The sequence below is a fragment of the Bos indicus genome, chromosome 3 (assembly GCF_029378745.1).
Source record: "Bos indicus isolate NIAB-ARS_2022 breed Sahiwal x Tharparkar chromosome 3, NIAB-ARS_B.indTharparkar_mat_pri_1.0, whole genome shotgun sequence".
Lineage (NCBI taxonomy): Eukaryota > Metazoa > Chordata > Mammalia > Artiodactyla > Bovidae > Bos > Bos indicus.
Genome location: NC_091762.1, coordinates 14,601,426 through 14,609,063, shown reverse-complemented (window position 1 = coordinate 14,609,063; position 7,638 = coordinate 14,601,426).

Below are 7,638 nucleotides of genomic sequence, written 5' to 3'. Positions count from 1 at the left end.
CTCGATTATTGGTGGAATTAGAACCGGGCTTCTTGTTGGCAGTTGCTAATTAAGATCATTTATAAACGCGACTATTAATACCGTAGCAGGCTGCAGCCCCCAACATCTCTCACCCGCACCATTGGCGAGGTGCGGGCTCTGGGATTGCTCCTGCTTGACTCCATCTTGGGAAGGACTGCTCCCTTTCACCAGCTACCCCACCGGGCTTCAGGCCTTCAAAGCAAGGGTCAGTGGGTACAGAGAGTTCAGAGGGGGTCAGCTGAGCCTTCCAGAGAAATGGAGCTGTGCATGTGTGGTGGGGGTGGAGGGGGAGGTGCACTTTGTGAGTCACAGGATGCTAGCTAGTATCCTTCTTCCCCAGAATGTTTGGGGCTGGGTCAGGATGGAGTTCATGAGTACTCTAGGGACAGCTGGGATGCGCCCCTCTGATGTGCACCTCTGCCCTCCTGCAACCCAAATACCAGCTTTGCCTTAAGCCAAGTGATATAGGATTTAATTTCTCCTCCTGTGGTTGGGGGACCATTTCAGTGAGACACTCCCTATAAAAGGGGATGGCGCATCTTAGTGGAACGTTTACCTCATAGCTGCTGAGTACTACCAGGTGCCAGGCCTTAGGGATCTGCTCAGAAATAAATAACCCATTCCAGGGAACTGTCCCAAATCCCTCCAGGCTGGATGAGGTCTGCCTCTGTAGACCCCCTCACCCCTTTCACATTTCAGCCAGCCTCACAATGTGTTGTAACAAGCTGTTCATTTTTACCTGCTCACTCTCACTAGGGGCTCCCCGGGTAGCACTAGCGGTAAAAAAAAAAAAAAAAAAAACTTGCCTGCCAATGCAGGAGACATAAGAGACACAGGTTCAATCCCTGGACTGGACAAATCCCCTGGAGTAGGGCCTGGCAAACCACTCCAGTATTCTTTCCTGGAGAATCCCATGGCTAGAGGTGCTTGGTGGGCTGTAGTCCACAGCGTTGCAGAGCCAGACACAACTGAAGGCTGAAGGGACTTAGCACGCTCGCAAGCACCCCACTGGACCCTGCGCTGCTCAGAGACAGCGGTATATGTTGCTCCCTGCAAACAGTAAAAAAACTTTGTTGACGCAGCCTTTCTGCCTCTCTGCCTCCTCTCGGGCCTCCCGCCGTGGGCTTCCAGAGCAGGCTGCGTCACATGGAACCCTTGGCCCATTTGGACTCCACTGGACCCCATCAGCCATGACTTGGAGAAGGAGGTAGGTGGCCCAGCAGGCAGGGCTAGGCCCCTCAGGGGCCTTCCAAGGGAGCCCGTCAGCTCTCAGCAGGCATGTCTGGGCTTCCCCTCCAGCCCAGCCTGGCTGCTGCCCCTGCCACCCCGCCCCCCATCCACTCATGTCCAGAGAAGTGACCCAAAGCGGCCCAGGAGAGCTTGGGAAGGGACCCTCCCCCACACACCTGCCCTTCCCCATTCTTCTCCCCTCAGACTTCAATGTCTTGACTTTTTCCTGCAGCTTTTGAAGGAAGAATCCACCAAGACTTTAGTCTTCCCCCAACCCAGGAAAAAAGAAGAGAGAGAGAGGAAAAAAAAAAAAAGTCCTGAAAACAAAACCGCTACAACAACCTTAAAGTAGGAGAGATTGGTTGGAAGGCTTTTAATCCCTTAATCCCTCTCAGATGGGCCTTGAGACGCTAATGATTTTCCTAATTATTCCCTCCCATTTTCCCATAGCTCTGTAAGGACTCTCGAGAGGAGTGAAATTCCTAGTGAGCGGTGTGGGGTGAATGGTGAGCCCAGTTCCCCCCAGACGGAGCCCAGAGTCCAGGCGGCTGGAGAGGTGGGGGAAGGGCCAGGAGTGCTCCAGCTGGGGACTAGGGCGTCCCTGCCACCGACAACCACAACCGACACCCGTGTGCAGGGCAGGCCTGGGACAAAGGGGCTGTCGGGGGCTGCCTGAGAGGCCAGGTGTGGGGCTGGGGTCCCCTCAGTGTGAATGGCCCATTATCCTGCCTAGAGGATGGGAGTAGGGGGGTCTCTTTGTGTTCCTCCCAGGAAAGGCCTCTTTGGGTGATAATCACCCTGGGAGAGAGGTGGAGGTGATGGTAAGTTTCTTTAAAGGGGGCCAAGCCTCTCAGAGAACAGTTGGCCATCCGGGCCTTTGGCCCTTTTCTTGTTTCCAGCAGCCTGGGGTCCTGTGGCCCATCCATGGGGGTAGGGGTGAGGGGTAGGCCAGCAAATACGGCCCAGCTCTGGGTCCAAGCTCCCTCCCCATCACTGTGACCTGCTAGACTAAGTTCAGGGGTAACCTTCTGCAGGAAATCACCCCCAGAGCTCCTCCCCAATCTGGGCTTCCCAGGTGGCTCAGCGTGAAGAATCTGCCTACCAATGCAGGAGACAGGTTCAGTCTCTGGGTGGGGAAGATTGGCAACCCACTCCAGTATTCTTGCCTGAAAAATCCCATAGACAGAGGAGCCTGGTGGGCCACAGTCCATGGGGTCTCAAAGAGTCAGACATGACTGAGCAGAGATTGAGCCTGGGCTCCTTGTGCTGGGAGCCTAGAGTCTTAGCCACTGGACCACCAGGGAAGTCTTGCATTGTTCTATTTTTTAAAACACTCATGGAGATTCTCATCCCATCCCTACAAGGTCCTTGTGGGGTGAGGGCACAAGCTTCGTTTCACAGATGACAAAACCGAGGTTCAGAGCAGTTAGGGGACTCCTGTAGGTTACACAGCCAGGAGAGGCAGGGCTGAGCTTCGAATCCCAGGCACAGCACTCTGCCTAGAATGCTCACCTCCCAAATGGCCACGTGGCTGTCTTCCTCATCTCCTTTGGTCTTTGCTCAAATCACATCCTCCGTGACAGGAGAAGGCTGGCATTTGCTTCAGAGTGACATGGAAGGCGGGAGAGAGTAGACGGAGGTGCAGATGAAACAAGATTGGCAGTTGTGGAAGCTGAATGAAGGGCAGGTGGGGGTCCATTAGACTAGTCTGTTGAGTTTTGCGTCTATTTAACATTTTCCGCAAGAAAAGGCTGAACAAAATCTGGCCTTCTAGAAGCACCCTATTTAAGTTGAATTCTCCACCTTGACTCCAGTCCTTATGTCCCCTTTCTCTTTCTGTTTTTCTCCAGAGCATTCATCACCGTCTCTATGGATTTTGCTTATTTATTTATTTTTTGGATTCATGTTGTTCTTGCGCACTAGCCTCATGAAGCCAGAGGTCCTGGGGTCTGTTGGTGCAGGCTGGTGCCCTGGCATGCAGAGCAGCCCTTGGCACTTAGAGGCGCTCAGTCCATATTAGGAAAAGCCCAGATGACCTGGGTTTGCAGCTGAAGGCTCTTGACCAAGCCACACTGAAGCAGAGAAACGGCAGACTATTGGTGTGGGTTTCTGGCCGGTGGGGTCCTTCAGCACCTGGAGCCACAGCCGGAGGGTCCTTCCCAGTGCCCCCCAGCCCGGGCTAAGCCCCTAAGTGTCCCATTATGCACCATTCACTTCTCACTTTGTCGAGCCCGTCCGCAGCCGCTGCGTCCTTTTGTCAGAGGGGCCTGGGAGTGCAAGGGGCTATTACCACGAGGCCTCATTATTCCCAGCCAGAGCAATAATGAGGAGTCCCTTCCCCAGGCTAGCACAATCTGTAGGGTCCCTCCCATTTAATAACTATAATAACAGCCACCATTTATGAGCCCCTGCTTCATGCCCCGCTGCGCACCAAGCACTTTACATACATTATCTCATTTAATTCCTCCAACAGCTCTGGCAATCAGCTACTATTTGTATCCCCATTTTTCAGATAAGAACGCCAAGACCGGTGCCCAGAGCCCCGTTATCCTTAGCTCAGCCATACAGGGGGAGGAAGGGCAGGGATACATCCATGTCCCAGGTGGAACATGGAGGCGCAGAGAGGGAAGGTGGCCTGGGAGAGAGCACACGGCAGAGTATTGGGGACCACAGCTAGGACCGGGCAGCAAGAGTCCCTCGGGCACAGAGGAGGGCGAGCAGCAGTCCCCAGAGCGCTCCAGGCCAGAGCAGCCAGGCCTTCACTGTGTTCACAGGGGCAGCTGCTGGCTCCGGGACTTGGCCTGTGCAGAGCTAGTGAGACTCCAGGGGCTCTGCCCATGAGGCCCATCCGGCAGTGAGGAGCACTTTCGCTCTCTGGGCCAACACTGAAATGCTCTTAGAGGGCCAGGGGGTGTGTAGGGCAGAGTGACCAGGCTCTGGGAGGAGGCAGGAACCTGGTGGGAGGAAGGGGAGGATGAGAAAAGGAACTGAAGCTCCACTCTTTCCTCTCCAGGGAGGAGTCGCAGGGGTTCTCTTATGCTCTGGCCTTTGGGGTTAAACACTGTCCTTCCCAGGCTTCCCTGTTGGCTCAGACCGTAAAGAATCTGCCTGCAATGCAGGATACCTGCGTTGTGATCGACCCATCGATCCCTCGGTTGGGAAAATCCCTTGGAGAAGGGAATGGCAACCCACTCTAGTATTCTTGCCTGGAGAATTCCATGAACAGAGGAGCCTGGTGGGCTACAGTCCATGGGGTCACAAAGTACTGGACACAACTGAGCGACTAAAACATGTACACAGGCACTGTCCTTCCCAAGCCTTTAAAAAAAGAGGGAATAATTATTATTTTAAATTGGGTTTATTTCTGAATAAGCCATTTCTTTATTTTAAAGGCACAAAACTTTAGAGGCCGGAGAGGGCGAACTCTCGGGGGATCCAGGGTTTGCAGGGGAGAGGAGGATCTCTCAGAAGGACGGAGATGGAGCAGCAGGAATGGCTTTCCAAGTAGAGGGAACGTCATACGTGAAAGCTTGGCTCTGTGACACCTGGTGTGTCCTAACAGGCTTTCCTCAGAAGAGGCAGGAGGGGGTCTGCACCACCTCAGGCAGGCTGGACTCCCAGAGTCAGGGGTCTTTGGGCTGCACTCTGCATGCTCTTGCCCCTCAGCCTGAAGTCTCAGAGTCTAGAGAGAGGTTATCCCTCTGTCCCTTCCCAGAAAGGAGCCCCCCCTGGCCAGTGGGACCCCTGACTTCTGCTTAGCTAGGGGGCTGAGCCCTGCTCCAGCCGAGCGGGGCTGACCGACCTCACCAGGGTGAGTCCATTCACAGAGTGTTCTGTACAGTGCTTGACACAGCACGTCTGCCGTTCGTGTTCATGTTGTTTAACTGTTCCAAGGACACCCTAACCATCCCCTGTCTCAATGTCCCCTCTCTGTAGTGGCCTAAGTATCTTCTCCACTCACTCCTGGCTCCCAAATTCTCCAGGCTACCAGGAACGCCACTGAGCCGCAGCCTTCCCCTTGGTTTCTCAGGGAGAGCAGTAGGGGGAGCCTCTCTAGGCACGCGACCCTGGGAGCTGAGGTGTTCAAAGTGGAGAGAAAGACTTCCCCTCCTGGACCCTCAGCTCCGCCTCTTCTCACTCACTCTCCTTGAAGAAAAAACACCCCCACTCATTACCAAGCCTCGCAGCCAGGCCCTGGCTAAAGCCCCGGCTAAAGGCAGCAATTAGATCGTTAGCACCAGCCCCAACCCACCTGCTTGGAGTCCCTCAAACACATTTTAATTATAATCCCTTAATCTCCCTCAGATGGCGAGGCCCAAACAGCCCCTTCCCTCACTCTCTTCCCCCAATTAAGGGGTCCTCTCAGCAGAGAGCCCCTCTCCCAGCTAAAGGCCTCCGTGCCTGGGAGCAGCCACCCCATGGGCTCTGTCGCCCTCTGTATGGGAAGGGGCCCCAGCTGGCCGGCCAGTCTGCCTGAAGTTCCCGTCGGTGTAGCTGAACCCCCTCCCTCGGTTGTGGGCCTCCTTCCTTCCTGGGCACGCGCTGAGGTGCCTAGGACCACTTGCCTCTCCCTTGGTCTCCTCTTGACCTGGTTTCTTTGTGTCCTCCGGGTAGCACCTCTCCCTGGCCCTTTTACAGTGACGTCTGTTTTTCCACCCACCATCCATGCCACCCTGTCCGGGCCAGCTGTCTCCTTGGCAATTCTGTCCAGGAGCCACCAGGATCTATCCCAGGGGAACTGAGGCCAGGGGCCTAACAGTGTCTCCTGGTGTCAGACCTCTAGTGACCTCTCACTGACCTCAGCAAGTACAGCCTTGCCCTCCTGCCTCTCCTGCCCATCGGGGCTCTGGGACCCTCTGCCACACAGGGGCTGGCAGAACATTGGGCAGCTTCTGTCCCTGAGCTTCGAGCAGGGCAGAGGCAGGGGGAGGGACAAGATGACCCAGCATGTGTCCCTGTCTGAAGTTGAGCCTGGATGAAGCGCTTTCCTGGGAAAGTTCTGTCACTAATTGACTTGCAAATGCCTTGTTTGTCCCCAGATTCATAATTAGTGCTAAGGATTTCTAGGGCCCCATCCTGGAGGGATCTTTTTTTGGGGGCAGCCTGTTCCTCTCCCCTCTCTGAGGTCGGCCGGGCTGGGGGGTGGGTAGAGCCGGGCACCGGTGCCCAGCTGCCGTCCAGCGTTCCCACGGCTCTGGTGCCAGCGTGTGAAAAGCGAGGTGCGGGGGGCGCGGGGGCCGGGGCTCCCCGCCATCTTTCAGCCGGGACCGGGGCCAAAGCCCTGAGGCTCCAGGAAACGGCAGAGCTGGGGAGCGGGCAGGGGCAGTGGGTGGGGGCCGGCTGGCACCCCCAGGAAGGAGAGCCCAGCCGGTGCCTGGGCTGGCATTGGCCAAGCCTCCAGCACGATGAATGGGCCAACAAGGGGCCTCTCTTCCCCACAGCTTCCCCACAAAGGCCTTGGCTACACCATTGGATGTGGGGGGCCAGGGGCCACTGGAGGAAGAGGAGAGGCTATTCTCAAAGACACCCCCCATGCCCAGCCTCTGCATTCCCAGGAAGGGGGCCCTGGGCTGGGGGCCCAGTGCCTTGGGTTCAGGCCCAGCTTGGACTTCAATCTGCTGAGTGAGGAGGGCGACCCTCCCAATCTCTGTGGGCCTCGGTTTCCCCCACGGTGTTATACCTGGCGTCCTTCCCTGCTCCGCTGTCCCTCTCCTGCTATATGCCCACTCAGTTACCCTCCACAGCTCCACCCTACCTTCTACTGAAGTTCCCAGCCCTCTGCAGCCCCTCTGTGGGCCTGAGACCCAGCCAGACCTCCCCTTCACTCAGGCACAGGCTCCCAGGCCCCAGGGCCCTTCAGTTTCCCTCAGGTTAGGAGGAGTGCTGGCCAGGAAGGACTGGGAGGATCCTAAAGGCTGCGGCTGTCTGCTGTGGAGTCGAACAGCCCAGGGCCCTGCCTCTTGCAAACTGTGTGGCCCAGAGGTGTCGGTCTGTCTGGGCCACATCTGTGAGCGGCCTCACAGGGTTATCACCAGGAGCAGTGAGACTGTGAGTGGAAGACGCTCCCTGGGGATCTGGCACAAAGTGGAGGCTCAGTCGAAGTTCTTTTTTCTCCTGCCTCCCTCTCAGAGTTTCCTTCCATCTGCCTATGTTTCTGGGTGACTGAGATGTTCTTTCACAGTCCACCACCATCTTTTTTTTTTTTTTGCCTGGCTCTCAGCAGCCCCTCTATATCCACCATTTCCTCTTCAGTTCCCTGCCCAGGGCTGGCCACTTTCCATTGGTAAGTTCTTCCTGAAGTCTAACCTTCTATTGCAGGTTGCTCCCCTCCATCCCTTGGCCTGGCTTCTTCCCAGGCTGCCTGGCAGCTGGGGGCCTGGGGGAAGG